This window comes from Panthera leo, chromosome D1 (assembly GCF_018350215.1).
Source record: "Panthera leo isolate Ple1 chromosome D1, P.leo_Ple1_pat1.1, whole genome shotgun sequence".
NCBI lineage: Eukaryota > Metazoa > Chordata > Mammalia > Carnivora > Felidae > Panthera > Panthera leo.
The window spans coordinates 112,210,734-112,230,149 of record NC_056688.1 but is presented as its reverse complement, the minus strand read 5'-3'; the positions used below and the strand labels follow the sequence as shown (position 1 = coordinate 112,230,149).

At 59.1% G+C, this 19,416-nt stretch overlaps 1 protein-coding gene across 1 annotated transcript in view; it reads left to right on the top strand.

Annotated features, from left to right (window-relative positions):
* Positions 1-19,416, top strand: part of SHANK2 (SH3 and multiple ankyrin repeat domains 2) — a 490,038-nt gene that overhangs the window by 379,423 nt on the left and 91,199 nt on the right.

The following is a 19,416-nucleotide window of genomic DNA, read 5'->3' as shown; positions in this document are numbered from 1 at the left end:
CAGGGTGTGGGTGCCCACGGACCCCGGCCGTCTCCCATTTTAACCACGGTGTTCCCGTCACTTCTGAGACTTGAAGGTGCCCTGAGGTCAAGCAGTGCCCAGGGTGGCTTTGCGAGTGGACAGCCCCGGTGACCACACTGGCTGGAGAGCAGATGTAGGACCTGATTGCCCATCCCAGTTGGCAGAAACCCCGGGCCCCTGGCAAGCCCGGCAGGCAGGTCAGTCACCGCCACGCCACCTGCCGTCAGTCACTCACACTTGAGTATGAAGGAGTTTCTGCATCTTTAGGGAGAGCGGCCTTCCTGCAAGAGAGAGGAGGCTCACTCCCCCAGGGCTGGTCCGGGCTGCCGCAGTGTTGGGACAGGCCCTTGTTGGGGGTTGTACCCAGTGTTTGGCTCTGAAGGCCTAGCAGGTTAGAGGGAAGAATTTTTAAAGAGCCACAAAATGGCCCGAAACTTATGAGGGCATCTGAGGCTGTAGTGGACAGGAGCAGAGTGTCTGAAAGTTGAAGGCAGGGGTGCGTGGAGAGGCCCCGAGGCCTGGCTGTTCCAGCCTGTGGGGTCCCTGGCTGTGGCCGCCCCCAACACAGCTGTGGCCCTCCAGCCCGGTGACTCCCTGTGGTCAGCTGAATAACAGTCCCCAAGACGTCCACACTCGGGTCCCTCCGCCCGTGATGATGTGGCCTGCGTGGCGGTAGGGACTTTGCAGATGGGAGGAAGTTGAGGACCTCAGGGCAGGGACACTATCCGGGATTATCCGGGTGTGTCCATGTAACCACAGGTGACCTCGAAAGCAGGGGGGGATTTGAAGGGAAAAGAGGAACAGGCAGACATCGGGGTGATGCGGCCACAAGCCCGGGGGTGCTGGAGCCCCAGGAGCTGCGAGAGCAGGAAGGGTCCTCCCCCAGCGCCCCTGGAGGGGCCAGCCCTGCCCGCACCTTGACCTCCACCCAGCGAGGCCCGTGTTGGACCCACAGAACCGGGAGGGAATGACGCTGTGTTGTTTTAAGCCACCGCATCTGTGATGAGCTGTTGCTGCACCCACAAAAGCAATCGAGCCCCCTCCCGTTTGGGCTGCAAGGCTTCCTACGAGAGTCCCAGGGTTGGGCCAGGTGCACCGTGGGGACCCAGAGGGAATCCAGGCCTCGGCAGGAAGGCGGGACGGTGTGGGGGTGCAGCAGTGACGCGCGCCCGTCCATCTCCTGGCCGTCCTCCGGGCCGGCTGTGCTGGGGGTCCCCCGTCCCCACCGAGCTCACCACCCCTGGCGTAACGCTCAGGACCGGGTACGTCCCTTCCATCTTCACTGAGAGGCCTGAGAGCCGGCCTCAGGGTATTTCTGGACCCTTCCACCGGTCAGCGGCCCGGTCTCCCTGGCTGGATTGTTTCCATCCCTCGCGGTGTGAGTGTGGACGCGGGCTCATCTGAGCCGGCCGCTTGGTATTGTTGTCCGAATCGGTGTGAATGAGGCTGGATTGCTGCCATCGGAAGCCCAGACCTCGTAACTCTTCCCTGAGCGGCCAGATTTGTGCTCCGTGGCTTAACCACCGCGTCCCAGCCTGCGGCCCAGGTGCCTGGTTCTGCAGCCCGCTGGGACCGCACGCCCCCGTCCCCGTGGAGCGAGGCTGGTTCACACCGGGCGCTTGGTCCTGAGGTTCTTCCCTCGGAGGGGCTCACATCTGCCCTCTGAAGGGGCTTCTCCGTGCACGATGCCCTTAACACCGAGTGAGAACCGCCCCCATCCCCTAGGGAGTCACACGCTTCCACTTGCCTGATGTGTAGACATTGTTCGGCGAAACCCACCGTTGGAAGCTCGGGCCCCATGTGCAGCAACAGCGCCCACCTGGGCGGCGAAGCCTTTGTTCTTTGTTCCTGCCCACCTCCTGCTCTGCCCTCTCTGGCCTCGAACTTGCTCCCGCGTGGGCCCTGGAGACCGGGAGGGGCTGCCGTGTCTGCTCCAGTCTTAGCTGCGACGTCTCGCCTCTCCCGAGACCCCGGGGCAGAATCCGCATCCTCACCAGAGCAGGTTGCAGTCTGAGCTGAGGCCGCTTACTTAGGGTGCCCTTGAGCCTGCCTTTGGAACAGCTCTCTTTCACGGCAGCGTTTGGCAAACCACGGCCGGATTTGACCCGCCTCCCGTGTTGGTGCACCCTGCAAGCTGAGAACGACTTTTACGTTGTTAAAGGGTTGTGCTCACACACCCACACGCGTGGACACACAGTGTGGGACTTCGACGTGAAAATATCTCAGCTCTGGCCTTTACAGGTGACACCTGCCGCCCCTCTCTCATGGCAGCACCTGTGGCCCCAAGTTTCCCTGCACGTGGGTGCTCACCTGTGGGCCCCATTAGGCGGTCAGCTGTGGCCCTCCCTGGAGCCATCCGGGGAAGGTCTTCACCTGGAAGGATTTGTTCAGGACTCAGGGCTGAACGCGGGGGTCTGGTCCCGGACCTGTGGGAAACAGCACCCCTGTGCCACCCTGGTGACCTGGTCCCACTCCCCCTCTCCCCCTCACCCCATCTCAGAAGTACCTCTGCCCCCAGGCACCTCCCAGCCGCTTGCCCTGGGGCCATTAATACTAGGACATTGATCGGCTGCTTGGCTCACCACTCCCAAGGCCTTTCTCGGCTTCCCCAAGCCAGTCTCCCAGCTTCTGACAGTGCTTGACCCAAAGTGGGGTCACCAAGGGCCTGCCTGCCAGTGTGGGCAGGGTGCATCCTCCCGGGCTTGATAAATGCTGTCTGGACCTCACCAAACTATTTAATCGTTTTGATCTACAAAAATGGCATTTTCACGTGGCCGCCACCTAGTGAGAAGCTGAAGGGTTTGGGGCCTGGGCCACCAGGGGAGACCACATGTCTGAGACCATCAGAGGAAGGGCTGGGGCCACCAGGAGAGAGAGCAGGCCTGGAGCCATCAGGGGAAGGGCTGGGGCCACCAGGGGAGACCACAGGGCTGGGATCATCAGGGGAAGGGCTGGGGCCACCGGGGGAGACCGCATGTCTGAGACCATCAGGGAAAGGGCTGGGGCTGCCAGGGGAGACCATAGGGCTGGGATCATCAGGGGAAGGGCTGGGGCCACCAGGGGAGACCATAGGGCTGGGATCATCAGGGGAAGGGCTGGGGCCACCAGGGAGACCACATGTCTGAGACCATCAGGGAAAGGGCTGGGGCCACCAGGGGAGAGAGCAGGACTGGAGCCATCAGGGAAAGGGCTGGAGCCACCAGGGGAGACCATAGGGCTGGGATCATCAGGGGAAGGGCTGAGGCCACCAGGGGTGACCACATGTCTGAGACCATCAGAGGAAGGGCTGGGGCCACCAGGAGAGAGAGCAGGCCTGGAGCCATCAGGGGAAGGGCTGGGGCCACCAGGGGAGACCATAGGGCTGGGATCATCAGGGGAAGGGCTGGGGCCACCGGGGGAGACCGCATGTCTGAGACCATCAGGGAAAGGGCTGGGGCTGCCAGGGGAGACCATAGGGCTGGGATCATCAGGGGAAGGGCTGGGGCCACCAGGGGAGACCATAGGGCTGGGATCATCAGGGGAAGGGCTGGGGCCACCAGGGGAGACCATAGGGCTGGGATCATCAGGGGAAGGGCTGGGGCCACCAGGGAGACCACATGCCTGAGACCATCAGGGAAAGGGCTGGGGCCACCAGGGGAGACCGCAGGGGAGGGGACCAGACTGGGACCTGGCACTTTCCCACCCTATCCTTTATTCTTCCACAGCCCTCTGAGGTGTAGGACTCGAGGGGGCACCAGGAAGTGCTTGGCTCACCATCCCCTCACCACCAGACAAGGAGGAGACAGACTGAGGAAGCCAGGGGTCAGAGGGCAGACACCTCCCTCCCTAGTGACACAGTCAGTGCCGTCCTGGTGGCTGAGACTTGAGGGCAGGTAGACGGCTGCCAGCAAAGAAACTGGTCCTCACAGCGAGCCTGCAGGGGTGGGTGGGCAGAGATGCTGGGGCTCAGGTTCCCCTTGCAGGCCCTCCCAGGGTGAGCCTTTCTGCCTCCGCCGGCCCAACACCTTTTCCGTGAAGCGTTTGCCGGGGGCACATCTGTTAACTGACGCTGCTCCCCAGTGGATGGAAGCCAGCCTTCCTTCCTTCAGCCTCCGGAGCGCGGTGCCCGGCCGGGGGCAGAACCGCTGCCCATTCCGTCTCGCCCCTCGGAGCCTCGACACAGGCCTGCGAAACGCAGTCTCCCTGCTCCGGTTAAGTGAGTGACATAGGGCACCTGCCGCTCTGCGTCGGGAGGGGCTCTGGCACTCACCCCGCACTCGGGGACGTGCACATCCTTGGGGGCCTGAGGAAAGGTTTGGTGCTCCTTGCTCTCATGGCTACAGACCGAAGACCTGTTGGGTCCCCAGGACAAAGGCTGTGCTGGCGGGCGGGGCCAGGCAGGGCCTGGGTTGCTGTCCTGTACTCATCTCTCAGGGTCTTGTAACAGAGGACCCCAAACCAGGGGCCCTGAAACAGCAGTGACCTTCGGTCTCCTCGCTCTGTACGCTGGGGATCCGAGATCACGGCGTCTCGAGGCCGCACTCACTCCGAGGCTCTGGGGGCGAATCCTTCTCTGCCCCCCCAGGTTCTGGTGGCTGCTTGGCAGTCCTTGGCTTACAGCCACATCCCCTTCAGTCTCTGCCTGTTGTCATGCGGTGTTTTCCCCGTCTGTGTCTGTGTCCGACTTCCGTCTTGTATGAGCACAGACTGGATTAAGGGCCCACCCTTAACCAGCATGACCTCGTCTTCACTTACACCTTCATCACATCTGCAAAGACCCTGTTTCCAAACAAGGTCATGTTCATAGGTCCTGGGGTTAGTCTTCAACATACCTTCTGGGGGACACACTTCCAGTGCTGATAGGCCCACCATAGCCAGGCCTCTCAAAGCCTTTTCGGGTTTATATACTTAGTGTTAAGAAAGAAAAAAAAAATCCATGAAAAAGACTCCACCCTCTTTGGAAAATGGCTGGCCTCGTTCACTAAAGTTGAACCTGCATGGATGGTAAGAGGGAGCCGGTCACTCTGGCAGGAGCCCCACCGAAGGGCCGTCCCACACGTGCACCAGGGGACACACGCAGGAAGGTTCCGGGCACCTCTGTTCACGGGAGCAAGAAATCGCAAGCCACACCGGTATCTATTAACAAGAGGGATGATCGGGACACTGTGATGCGTTCCCACAGGGAACACTAGCCAGCAGGGGAAAGATGAATGAACGCAGCCACGCGCATCAACGCAGAGAGACCTCGGAGGCAGAGTAGAACGGGAAACGTAAGCCGGGGAGGGATACGTGAAGCATGAAACCATCTACGTGAAGTTCCCCGAAAGAAAAGGCAGACGAACCCATGTATTGTTTCGGGAAATGAACAGGTGCCAACCCTGGAAAGAAAGGCCACATGACAGAGACAAAAGCAGAACCCCAGTTCCCGGGGGAGGGGGTCAGGGAGGGGCAGCCCAGGGTCTCAGCAGCCCCCCCTGGGAAGACTCTTCAGACTTGCATTAAGCCTCGTGCTCACGTGCCGTCTACTCCTGGGATGATGCCTCGTCGAAAGTACGCATTTGTCTAAATGCGCGTATAATCGCATGAAGGAGAGGGGTCTTCCCACAGTACAGGTGCGTGTGTGTGTGTGTGTGCGCACAGTTAAGGAAGAAAATTCAGGGGACTGCAGACGTCAGAACGAAGGCCAGGCTGGCCCTTCCCTGCGAACTGATAGATGGCCCTGTCCGTGGTGAGGGGGAGGTGAGCAGGGTCCCAGGAGCCAGGGCCCTGAGCCCACTTAGCACGATTACCTTATACCCGTCCTGTTGCCCGGGCTTCTTGCGGCCCAGGAGGCGGGGCCCAGGTGTGAGGCATGTAGGGGGCGTCTGGATGCTCTGTGTCGACCCGCTGCCCTGGGCTGCTCCCCGCGGAGCCCTGGGCCCCACCCTGCTCCCCTTGCTGCAGACCTGGGTGGATGAGAAGGCCCACCTTCCAACCCTCCCCGCCCTCACCCACAGCCCCACCTGGAGACGCGGCCGCAATCCCCTGGACGCGAGGTGCTCCCGGACGCTCGGCTGTCGTAGTCGTTTGCCATCAGCCTGGGCTTCGTGTTCCTGTGCCTGGAGCCCGGAGCGGGGTGTCTCCACAGCCCTTAGCAGTGGGCTCGCTGTGAAATGTGAAGGCTCACGCATCCACAGGTGACCCAGCAGCTGCCCCGGTGCCCAGCTGCCTCCTCCTCGGAGTTTCAGCAGGACGCTGTCCTCCCACAACAGGCTCTCCGAGGTCACGGCGGGCTGCTGTCCTTAGCACACGCTGATCAATTTGGAGCCACGCTTTCAGCCCCGTGGTAGCAGCAGCCTGGTTTCATGCTCCTTAAATCCCTGGGACCAGAACTAAAAGTTGCCTTTTTTTCCTCCATTTTCAGTAGAAACGAAGACAACTTTCTCAACTCCCTGTGGATCCTGAAAGGATCCTAAGTGCCCAGCTACCTAGAAATGCTCCCTAAAGGGCTAACAGAATGAAGGATCCTCAGATGACACCTTCCCCTGGATGCCCTCCCAGGTTGCCCATAGCCATTGGGTCCCCTCTCTCCATGGGATTTTAGCCTTTGCAAAACCGTGGTTTGACACAGAGCTGAAGGAAAGCATGAGAAGATACGCAAATGCAGAAATGGCTCTCGGGCCCGAAGCCCTCTGTCCCTCTCCTATGTCACTCTGCCCTGTGAGTCAGCCCAGGGCTGAGGGGGTCCACGTAGGACAGGATACGGGTGGTGGGGTGGTGGGCCAGGGACTGGGGAGGCTCAGATGCCGAGGACCTGTCTGGGCCTGCCTCATCGGACCCTGGGGCAACACCGCCAAAGTCCGGCCGCACCCGTGAACCTGCCCTTTCCGCCATCAGTAAATTTCCGTCGGGCGCCTCTGCCAGTGGGGTCTTCGCTGCACTGCTGGGACATCTGCCTGGGAAGCGGCATTTCTGCTGCCACTCGAGAACCCCGGGGCTCTTTTGTAAAGGGTGTTTCCTCTCTGCCGCATTCTGCAGTCTCAGCATTTGTGAGACGGTGGGTCTGGGGTTGCCGGGGCCTGGAAACTCTGGTTTGCCTCTTTTTTTTAATTTTTTTTTTTAACGTTTATTTATTTTTGAGACAGAGACAGAGCATGAACAGGGAGGGTCAGAGAGAGAGGGAGACACAGAATCGGAAGCAGGCTCCAGGCTCCGAGCTGTCAGCACAGAGCCCGACGTGGGGCTTGAACCCACAAAGCATGAGATCACTCCCTGGGCCAAAATCAGATGCTTAACCTACTGAGCCCCCCAGGTGCCCCAAAATCACAGAGTTTTAAGTGGAGAGAGGTTTTGGTAATCCTTGGCTTGAGTCCCGTGGGTCCCCGCTGGTCCTCGCGGGTCGTCCCTGGGGTCTGAGAGCTGCTTTAAATACTCAGAAAGCTGAAAGAGCCACAGGGGTCACCGTGCACCCACCGGCACACTGTCGTGTTGGGTGCTCTGAGCCAGAATCGAGTCGGCTAAGTCCAGATTCCCGGGCCTGCTCCGTCCATGGGTGCCCCTCAGGGCACTGGCTGGCAGTTACTGTTGTCCTTAGTTGGCATAAAGGGGAAAGTTAACTCTTCCTTCCCAAGTACAGACTGCTTGGGGGAGCACCGTCCTCAGAATGGTTGATGAACCAAGGTGTCACGCGTACGCGAGAAGCCTGACGCTCCAAGCCGGGCAGGGGGTGGCCGCGGACCCCAAGTGTGACCTGTGCACCGACACATGGACGCCCGGCCACTTGCAGATGGGCACTGAGCAGTCAAGTGGGGCATGAACACGTTCCTTGGAGTCGGGTGGCGGGAGGGGCCTTGAAGTGGAGGGTGCCAGGCCATCTGTGCAAGAGGCACACGCGTGTGCGTCGTCCAAATCCAAGCAGGGGCTCAGCTGCCGGAACCACAGGGCCACCAAGTCCCCTCTAAGGCCTGGGTTGGTTGCATAACTGTCTTTTTTGTTTTAAGTGTATTTATTTATTTTGAGAGAGAGAGAGAGAGAGTGTGTGAGTGGGGGCGGGGGCAGAGAAAGAGGGAGGGAGGGAGGGAGGGAGGGAGAGAGAGAGAGAGAGAGAGAGACAGACAGACAGACAGAGAATGAATCCCAAGCAGGCTCTGTGCTGCCAGCGCAGAGCCAGACTTGGGGCTTGAACTCATAAAACCGTGAGATCATGACCTGAGCCGAAACCAAGAGTCAGACACTCGACCGACTGAGCCACGCAGGTGCCCCAACTGTCTTTTTGAATTGTGCTAAGATACATGTAACATACAATGTTATCACTGTAACCATTTAAAGCACACAGCGCAATCGTATGAAGTGTGTCCACAGTGCTGTGCGGCTCCTTAGTCCCGGAACATTTTCATCCCCCTCAAGGGAACCCCGCAGCCCTCAAGCAGTCACACTGTCCCGCTGCCCCGGCCTCTGGCAGCCATCGATCTGCCTGGCTGTGCACTGCCCCGTTCTGGGCGTTTCCTGTGAATGCGGTCATACGGCGTGTCCCCTCTCGTGTCTGGCTTCTTTCCCTCCGGGTTTAGCCACCATGTAGCACGTGGCCATGCTTCCTTTGCTTTGCGACCGGACAATGTTCCACTGGGCGGGCAGACCCCACGGTGCTGTCCCTTCTGCTGATGGGCATTGGGGTTGTTTCCCATCTGGGCCATTGCAAAGAGCGCATGTATGCAGTCCAAGCATTTGGGGACTCCGTTCTTTGGGGCTGTACCCTCAGGGTGGAATCCCTGGGCCATGGGGTCCCTCCGCCTTCCTGGAGGACGCCAGGCTGTCTCCACAGTCCACAGCTGGGTCCTTCCACCCCTCGGGCCGCTCCCGTGGGGGCGCGACGTGAAGGGAGAAGGCGGCCTTCCGGGAGCTCTCACTCCTCCACGCCTCTGTCCCCGGTGCCTCTTCTCTCTTGGAAAATGTCTGCCTTCACAGCCATCCGGGTCTCCTCACATTTCCTTCTCTTTGGTTCCCGGCCAGTCTGGGCAGGAGGGTGGAGAAGCCAGCACCAGGCCCCTCTCCAGCAGCTTTGTGAGCAAATGTAAGCTCTCTCGCTCGTGCTGCCTCCGTGCACCAGGGCCCCACGCGGATGGGGCCTCCCTTCCCCGGACAGGCGTCCTGTGCCCACACGCTGACCGCGGCTACCACGGACAGCGCTCTTTCCGAGCCGCAAAATTAATTAGCATCAGTGTGCATTTCCGTCATCTTGTTATTCAAAACCGGGCAGCGTCTTTCCAGAGACTTCCTGGGGACTGCGTTGTGAGGGTTATTTATAGCCGTCAGAGTGAGGTTTTGGGTAATAGACCGCTTTTAGCTGAGAGGTGTGTAATTTGAGATCAAGTTTTATCATCTGCTATAAACAGACAAGACAAGATAGGATCGACCTTCCGCTGTGAATGGGTGTCTGCGAGCCGTGGCCCGTGGCCAGGTGGGTTGTGTGGGGAGCCACGTCCTGCAGACAGTGACCAGGGCGGAGCGATGCCCCATCCTGACGGGGTGGAACTGGCCTAGACGGAGGGACAGAGCGGCCCCCGTGGGCTCCCCCCTGCCGGGCGTGGGCCGGGTGCCCATCACGAGGAGCCCTTACGTTACCCTGTTGTGCAGACGAGGAAACGGGGCTCCGAGAAAGGTTGGGAGGCTTGTCCAAGCTCCCAGGGCTCAGAGCATGGAGCTGAGGTGGAACCCAGCCTGCCTCGCGGGCCCAGGGGCCCCCTCCCCGGGAGCTCAGCTTTGCGAGTATTACAGTCCCGAGATGGCCTCTAAGGTCCAACTAAGGAACTCTTTGTGCAGCCAGTGGCTGAAAAACTAACCCTCTCTTGTCTAAAAGGAAGACCTTCCCCCATTGGCGTTAAGGTTTCCAGCACAAGCACGTGAGGAAATTTACCTTTATTTCTACAGAAAACATGGTGGGAAGGGCTCAGGAGACCGGGTACTACCTTTCCTGTGTGACCCTGGGCCAGTCACTCGGCCTCTCTGGTTCAGAGTCAACTAGGAAGCATGCAGCCATTCACCCTGCCCCACAGGGACGGAACTAGAAACGGGCCTTTCTTTCCACGAGGGGCTGGGGTCAGTGGTTGTCGTATTCCCCTTGGACACGCCAGAAGGAGTGTGCAGGGACACGAGCCCCTCGTCCCGGCCGATCCACTCGGGGCCCTGGTGGCCAAAGGCTTCTTCTGAGGAGTCTCGGACTGGTGGGTGCCAACACTGGCCACAGCAGGTCCCACGGCCAGAGTGTGTGGGGGGCTGGGTGCCAGGGGAGCGGCAGGTGGGAGGCTGTCCCACAGCAAACAGCTCCCCGGGTCCTGGGAATGTGCCATCTGGTCACCTCTGACCTTCCAGGGAGGCACAGCACAGAGTCTGGCCCAGAAACGAGTTCATTCAATAAAATCTCCCCAGAGCCCACAGTCTGTGGTCTGGGCCAGTCACCAATACCCAGAGGCTGGGGTTATTCTTTTCTGGCTCCAAGAGGGCGCACATCCCCGGGGGAGCGGGGGGGGGCCGTGAGATAAGACCGAATGTTTCCCGGCAAGTGGCCTTCCTCTGAGACGCCTCAGATCCTCGTGTGGATTAGAGGTGCGGGGGGTCCAGGAGCGTGTGTCCCCACAGGCTCCGGCCCCACCTGAACGCCCCCCCCCCCCCCCCGCCTGTGCACGGCCGCACGGGTGTCGTGGCACGGGACGTAGTGAGCCAGAAGCTGAACCTCCCCCTTCCCAGGGCCGAGTCCAGGGATGAGAACATTCCAGGAACAAAGCCCCTGCGAGGTGCTGCCCGTTCCCTCCTCCCTTCCAGCGTCTGCCTGCTGTTGCCTGACCCAGTAATGGAGACAGAGCTGGGGGGGCACTCTGGGTGCTGGGAACAGATGAGGTCTGCTCCTCCTGGCTCAGTACCCGGGCCCCTCCCAGCCCCGGGCTGGGTCCTGTCGGGGGGGGGGGGGGCATAGAGATGACCAGGGCTCGGTCCTGGCCCCCAAAGGTATGGCAGTCCAGGAGGAGGGGCCTGTGTGTCGGAGGTCAGTATGGTGCAGTGTGGCCCGTGATGCGTGAGGATGTTTGCAGACAGAGCGCTGGAAGAATGGAGTAACCAGGGCTCTAGAACCTTGGCTCCAGATGTGGCCCAGGAACCTGATAGAAATGCAGACTCAGCCCCACCCGGCACCTGCTGAGTCAGCCGCTGGACTCTAACAAGATCCCAGGCGATCTGCACATCGAGGTTGAAACACGAGCTAGGATTTGCAGAGAATAGATGGGAGTCTCTGAAATGGGAAAGATGGGAGAAGGATGTTCAGAGGAGTCAGAACAGCACCTGCAAAGGCACTGTGGCAGCCTGTTGCTGGACTTCCGGGGCTGTTCTGTGAGACCCTCGGTCCCAGGGCAGAGTGAGGAGAACACAGAGAGACGGTTTCCAATATGGGCTGGGCTGATTTTCCGCTGGGTGTCTGATGGCGTTGGGGTGGCTCTGAATGTGCTTCCGGGCTCCCCGGGCCAACCAGCCTCCCTCACAGTTGGGGCTCTCAGAAGCAGCCCACCTTGTGGCTGTCTGTTTGGGGACCCCAGCCCTCGGGTAGGTGTTTCCCAGAGTTCCTGAATGATGATATTTCAGAGCATTTTTTTTCTCCCAGGGAGGGAGAAAACAATAGGTTATTTGAGAGGGATTGTTTAAATAATTGCATTTCCTCCTGACGGCTTTGTGCTTCCTGCAGAGAAAGTGGGCGGAGGTGAAGTCACATAGCTGGGGCTGCTGCGTTTCTCCTGAATCCAGTTCCAGACGGGGACGTCGCGGCTCTGGTGCCAGGCTTACAGCCTGGCCGCCCCGGTGACCACGGGCCAGAGCCAGACCGCCTGCGGTCCCCAGGGCTGACTGCCATCCAGTTTTGCCAGGTTCCCTCGGCTCTGGCTCCGGGAGGAGACGCGTCACGAAAGGGGCTGGAAATCTGCATCTAGGATTCAATTCTGTGCCGTGAATCCAGGGGACCCTGGAGTCGTTTCGTATTCCTCGCCTCCGTCCTTCTCCCTGGAAGAACGTATCACGTGGAAGGGTTCCCGATACGTCTGTGCTTCCACCGGGCAGTAATTGGGGTGGAAATTGCTAAAAATAAGGTCACTGGAGGCTGCCAGCCATTAAGAACTCCGCGGGAGCTCCGCCCGGCAGGGTCCTTTGGTCCCAGCGTGCTTGCGGATCTCTGGGAGGTGACAGGCCAGCGGCATTAGGAAAACTCAGGTGTTGAGTGTGTGACCTAAAAATGCAGGGCCCGGGGGGCGCCCCAAGCAGGAGCGTTTTCCGGCTGCGTCCGAGCGTGGCACGCAGACTGTCCCCACCCCACGGCCCACGGTAGTGTGACCCAGCCTCCCGGAGCAGGAACACTCTCCCGAAGCGTTTGAGACTTGGCTTGTCTGGGACGGCATTTTACGTGCAAGGATGTGGCCGGCTGGAAGGGGCCTCCGGAGCCGGCACACTCTTCTTCGTTAAGTGGGTTCACGAGCCCGCCCTCCCTGGGGACCCGCCGCGGCCTCTCACCGGTCCCGCCCCCGGCACCCCGCTGCCCATCCAGACTCCAGCTGAGTGAACGGGGCCCAAACCGCCGAGCGCGCCCTGTAGCCCTGGTGCCCCCCACAGGCATGTGCGTTGCACACACACACACGCGTGTGTGCTTCCCTAGGGCCGCCACCGAGCAGACGGGGTTAGGCGAGCGGCCAGAGCCAGACCGCCTGGGTTTGACGCCCACCCTGACCCGCGCCACACGTCCCTCAGCCTCTCTGCCCCGGTTTATCACCTGTGAAATGGGGATGACGACCCAGCTGGCCGCTGTGGCGAAAAGTCGGGGCCGGGTTATGTAGGCACGTGGGTGTTGGCACGTTGCGTAGATGTGCACGAATAACCGTTAGTGTGTCGCACGCGGTGTGGGGGAAGCTCCGTCTCTGCTTCCGGCCCCACCATCATCCCTGTAGGCGGTGACCACTGCCCAGGCCCGCAAGCCCGTCACTCCCGTCACTCCCATTTCCCGAGTCCAGAGGCCCAGAGTGAAGGCGACACCTCTCCCAGGCCGCCCCGGGGCCGAAGGCCCTCCCAGACTCACTGTCCAAACCATTCAGAGCACAGAGGGTCCCCAGGGCCCCCCCCCCAAGCAGTTGTGCCTGTCAGGGACTTCCAGTGTCTGTGTGCACACGGGACAGAGGTGTGGAAAGACCCAGGGGCCGAGGGGGTAGGTGGGAGGGGCTGGGGGGTTCACACCAGCCGTCTTCACCAGGATGCTGGGACCACCTGCTCCCTGTCCTGGGAATGCCGTCCCCCCCCCCCCCCCCCACCCTGCCTGTCTTCCAGCCCTCTTCCTTCTCCGGAAGGGACTGCTGCCCCGGGGTCGGGCCGGCCCCACGGAGGGCGCTCAGAGCACGGGGCCCTCCTCCCCGGGGTTGGGTGGCCCGAGGTCAAGGCAAGCGCTTTTGCTGGCTTCGCTGTGGTCCAGCTGTATTTCCGTCATCCCCAAAGCCCCCCCACCCCCACCGTGAGAGGGACAGTCGCTGGGTGGTGTCCACTGGGGCAGGGAGAGGGGGGAGCCGGGGCAGAAGGGGGACTACAGGGGGAGGTCCGTCCAGCTGGAGCAGCGGCTGCTGGGGCGTTCTCTCCGCTGACCGCCTTCTCCCCCTCCTCCCCCGGCTGGCCAGCAGCAGCTAACGCCCCCCGCCCGTGCCCCTCGCATTGCCGCGGCCCCCACAGCTAAAATATTTGCACCAGTGATACTCCCGCCTCGATCTGCTTCTCTGCCCCTGTCTGTGGAGCACCGGCCACCATCTGCTCAGCATCACCGCGTGTCCCCTGGGACGGAGAAAGACTCCCTGTGGGCAGACGGCTCTGAGGACCTGTCCTCACCTGCCGGGCACGCCGCGAGGAGGGACGGTGCGGGGACATTTCAGGGACCCACCGCCAGCTGCCCTATTTTTCTGAAAGCACAAAGCTTGGGGGTGGGGGTGGGGGGCGGGGCAGGACTGGGCTGCCCAGCGTGGAGGAAGCCCCTTCCCGGGTTTACTGTTCTAAGACCTTACTAGCTGTGTGGCCTTAGGCAACTTACTCAGCCTCTCTGTTCCTTGGTGTCATCATCATTATCAGTGACTCATCTCCTCAAGAGCCATTTGTGCTCCTAGTAAGTAAAGGCCCTGGTGGACTCTGGGTGTACAACGGTGAGAAAAATGGAAGTTTTTCTCGACGGGTTAGCTTATCGATTAAGGAGGCAGAAAACAGGGGCACCTGGGTGCCTCAGTCAGTTAAGTGTCCGACTTTAGCTCGGGTCACGATCTCCCACTCCGTGAGTTCGAGCCCCACGTCGGGCTCTGTGCTGACAGCTCAGATTCTGTGTCTGCCCCTCCCCTGCTCATGCTCTGTCTCTCTCTCTGTCTCAAAAATAAATAAAAACATTAAAATTAAAAAAAAAAAAGGAGGCAGAAAACAAATAAGGAAGGAAAACCATATGTGTTGTGAGAAAGCCAGGAAGGCAGCAGACAGGGCATAAGAGACAGTAATGGGGGTCCTGGGAGACTTGGGTAGGTGAGCCTAGGGGGCTCCCTGGAGGAGGTGACACTTCCTCTGCAACCTGGGAAGGGTCTGAGAAGGCACGAGCAGCAGGAGAGGAGCAGACAGGGAGGAAGGAGGGGCCTGGGCCCCTGTGCTTTGGGCCCTCGGTCCTGAGAGACCACGTGGCTGCACGGGGAGAGGGGTGGAAGGAAGGTGTTGGGTCAGGAGGCCGCCGCAGCTGTGGATGGGCCGGACCGGCCGCCCGAGTGGATCTGGGGGTCGGGATGCGTGCGAGGGGCGCCCAGGGGGATGCTGCGCCTGTGTGGAGGAGGGGAGGCTGGGAGAAGCGGCCAAGGAGTAGCGAAGGGTGGGGCTGGGCAGAGCGCACAGGTGACACCCGCAGCCCCCTGCCTGTGCTTAGCCCGGCTTGGGGTTCGCTTATTGTCCAGGCGTGGACTAATCGAGTGGTCGTTGCCCTCGGTGACGGGTTCCATCCTGACGTCCCGTGTCCCGGAGGCGTCGGGGAGGCTCTGGTTGGAACCAAGGAACAGGTCGTGGGGACAGCAGGGCCCTTGCCCGGGAGCTGCCTCCCTGCCCCCACTTCTCCGGCTTTTCCTCGTGACTTTACCACCTGTGCCCCTGTCACCAAACAAAGCTGCCTTTTTCCTCCTTCCCGACTTCATATGAATGGAATTTGCCGGCTAGACTCTGTGATGGCTCACTCCTGCGGCTCGCCCCTGTTCTTTTGAGGTTTATCCGCACAGATGTGTGTAGTTGGTGTTTGTTTGTTTTCCCAGCTGTAGACGATTCCATTGTAGGACAAGACAGGTCCTTAGTCCCTTACCCAGGACCCGTGGGGCCCAGTGCGTTTCAGAACAAAGATGATACATCATGCATATATTCATTTGAGGCTGGGAAGTACATCTTGTAAAATGTAAAACGCTGCGTGCTTTGTGCCGTCCCAGCCGCGTGTCGCTCCATGTAATCCAGCATGGTGATTCTTGAACCTCAACTCTGCGGACATTCACACGACCTGGGGCCGACACAGGTGATGAATGCCCGCCGGGCTCCTCAGACCGGCTCTTGCCACCAGTCGAATTGCCGAGAAATGGGTTCTGCTTTCGGAGCTTTTGTGATCTGGGGGTTTGCGGCCCGGCACCGCAGATATCTGCCGTCCTCGGTGGCCGTTCTCCCGCTGACGGACACGTGGCGGCCTCCCCGGTGTTGTGGCTGTGAACAGAGCAGCGCTGAGCACTCCCACACGCGTCTGCTGGCGACCGCGTGCAGATGTTAGAACAGGTGCTGGGTCGCAGGGGGGCCGCACGTCCAGCTTCCCCAGGTGGTGGCAGAGCTTCCCCTCGGCAACTTTGTTGCCGTTCCGCTTTGACGGGAGGCAGCTCGCGTCTCTGCACCTGCAGGATGACAGCACCGTGAGGGCTCAGGCCTCATCGTTTGTGCCCGTCCAGGGGCGTCGCGCGGTCGCTCACCGGTGCCGTTGTTTGCGTTGCCTGGCGACTCGTGGACTCGAGCGTCTTTTTCCAACGTTCATGGATATTTGGAGCTCCTTTTCTTTATAGTGCTTGTTCTCGCCTTTTGCCCAGTTTTCTGTGAGGTTGTTTATTGTTTCCTTAGGGATTTGTGCTCGTTGTATGTTCTGTTCGCTACCCCCTTAGCTTGCCTTTTTACTCTTTTCACAAGGAGAAGTTCTTAATGTGATGTCGATACGTGCATCAGACTCCTCCTCTGGGGAAAAGTATGCCTTTTTTGTGTCTTATTTAAGAAATTATTTTCTACCAAGAGTTCATGAAGATATTTTCCAGTCTCACCTTCTAGGAATTTGATCAGTTCGCCTTCTGCGTATAAGTCCTTCATCCAGGGACTCCTTTTTGTCTACGTGTATGGTGTGAGGTTGGGATCTGATCTCATTCTCCCTACGTGTGGAGAACCCATTCTCCCAGCGTCGTTTGTGGGGTAAGACGCTTCTCTCCGAGACCCACCGTGCTGGTGGATCATAGGCTTCCATTCACGTGGATGCAGCCTGGTTCTGGGCTGTCATTGGTGCCGTCTATCCTAATGCTGTCTCAATGTCATCTGAACAAAACGCACCATCCCATCTCCTGTTTTTCTAAAGGATTGTTTTAGCTATCCGTGCTCCTTTGGTCTTCCATTTACGTTTTTCAGTCCGTTTACTGAGTTACACACACACACACACACACACACACACACGCGCGCGTGCACACACACAAACCCTGTTGGGGTTTTTGTTAGAATTGCATTGACCCAGAATAGACCGATCTGGGGAAATCTGACTTCTGTACAGTATCGTCTTCCCACCCAAGAACGTGATCTAGTTCTCCGCTTATTTGGGTCGTCTTTAATGTCTTTCAAACAGATTTTATAATTGTCTCCATAAAGAGCTTCTGCAACGTTTTTAGATTTATTCCTAGGTAGCTGAATTTTCGTCGTTTCGGGGTATATTTTTCAACAGTACATCTGCTGACCGTTGCAGGAATATAGAAATGTGGCTGACTTCAGCATATCGATTTTTTTTATTCAGCCAGTTTTATTAATTCCCATCTCTTATCTGCTGGTTGTATGTTTTTTAGTCCTTTCTCTCTCTGGTGGGTGGGATCTGCTAATAAAATGTTAACTAGAAGCAATGAAGGCAGGAATATTTGTCTCATTCTCGATCTTAAAAGAAATGCTTTCTAAATTTCTGTTGACTCTAGATTGGGGGGGGGAGGGGCACAGAGTTTATCAGGTTAAAGCATTTCATTCCCTTCCTAGTGTGCCAAGAGGTTTCAGTTTAATTGCAAATGAATATTGAATTTTATCAAGGGCTTTTGTGCATCACTTAAGAAAATTGTGTGGCTTTTCTCCTTTGCTAATTAATTGCATTAACTGATTTTCTAGTAGACCAGTCTTAGGTCTTAGGACAGCCCAACCTGTCAGGATGTAGTAACCTTTCTAACGCTAATGCAAAATTCCATTTGCTAATGTTTCAATTAGGGTGTTTGCATCTAAGGTCATGAATGAGATTTGCCTGTAATTTTCCCATCGAATACTTTCTTGATTCGAGACTCAAGCTTCTGTCAATCTCACAACAACTGGGGAATGTCTTCTTTTTCTTTGCTTTGGAAGACGTTGTTCTGGTTAGAATTACGTGTCCCTTCCACGGTGGGTTGACCCTGCTCAGAAAGCCATCTGGGCCTCGTATTCGCCTTTATGAGACGATCGGTAGCGCAGTTTCTTTCGTGGTGACCGGACTGTTGGGGTTTTTATTTCTTCTCCCTCCCCAGACATCCAGGGCCCCGCAGCCTGCGTTTCCAGGCTCTTCCCATGCCTTCTCCAACATCACGCACCCCACACCTGGATGGAACACAGTTGCACAGAGTTCCACACGTGTGCCCCTCATTCACGCCCGCATGTGCCTGACACACCCTTCCTGCTCCCTCACCCGCACGCAACTAGAAGTGAGCTCTGCCGGCTCTGCCGGCCCCCTCTACCAGCGAGGGATAGAACTCCTTCAGTGCCTGTGCCCGGATGTGGCAGGAGCCCCCCACCCCCACCACTGTCCACCAGAGCCCGGAGGGGACGGGCATGCCTGCCCCCCTTGGAGGGAGGACACACACCCAGTCCATGGCCCCAGGGCGAGCCCCTGCCTGTGCCTGTGGAGGCCCCATGTCTGTCCCCGTCTTCTCGTAGTCGCCCTGCCCTTCATATCCGGGCCTTTGCCCACGGGGCATGGTAGGCCTGACACACTGGGTCACCCCAGGTCCCTCTGGAGTGTTTCCCAAAGCCACAGCATGGAAACCACTGCCTCCTCTGAGGAGCCTCCATGATTACCCAAGCTCGGGTGAGGCCCCAGCTCTGGACACCCCAGTGCCCCACACATGCCCCATCAGAGTACCCACGACCCCATGGGAAAGCAAACAGTGGGGTGTGGGCCAGGGGCCACACTTCTCCTGTTCACAGCCACACCGTGGCAGAAGGCACTCTACAGACACTGGCCGAGGGAAGGACAGAAAGGAGCCGTGGAGAAGCAGCAGCCTGCCAGCCCTCTGACCCCCCCCGGCCTCAGTTGTCCCTGGCACCCCTCCTGGACCCACCCCCGGGCCCACATTCAGATTTGTCTCCTGGCATTTTTTGTTTCCATTAAGTCCCATAATCCTCTGGGCATAACAGGGCCTGGACGTGCCAGACCAGGACTAGTCTCTGGAGCACGAGTTGCTCCTGCCCCGGAACCTGAGAACCCCCACAGCCGGCCAACCCCAGCCCATTCCCCTCCCCCCACCCCCTACAGCCTGTGGTTTCTTCTGGATGCAGACACCCCCCTTCCCTTTGATTCTCAGACACCAGGTCAACCAGAGGGTCATGTGACGAGGGATAGGCCTACGTGGCAGCAAAGGGACCCGATGCAGCCATGTGCCCCCAGGCCCTCTACGCATTTGCACCAGCACCTACTATGTGCCAGGAGCTTCTCAGGGCTAGCGGGGACGGGAGCGCACCAGCAAAGTCAGAGCCCTGGGGCCACCAAATGCAAGGACCACAGACCAGACAGCCTAAAGCAACACACATTTCTCCTCCCACTCTTCCGGGGCCAGAAGTCCAAACTCGAGATGTCAGGAGCACTGGTTTCTCCGGAGGTGTCAGGGGAGGACCTGTCCTGTGTCTTCCAGCTTCTGGGAACCCCAGGCGTCCCTGGGCTGTGGCCTCGCCCCTCCAGCCTCCACCCCGGCCTTCACACGGCCGCCTCCCCTTTCCTTACAGGGACGCCAGTCATGGAATCGGGACCCACCCGACTCCACTGTGACCCAGTCTTAGCTATCACTTCCGCAGAGACCTATTTCCAGGTGAGGTCACATTCTGAGGTTCTGGGGGACGTGACCACTTAACCCAGCACAG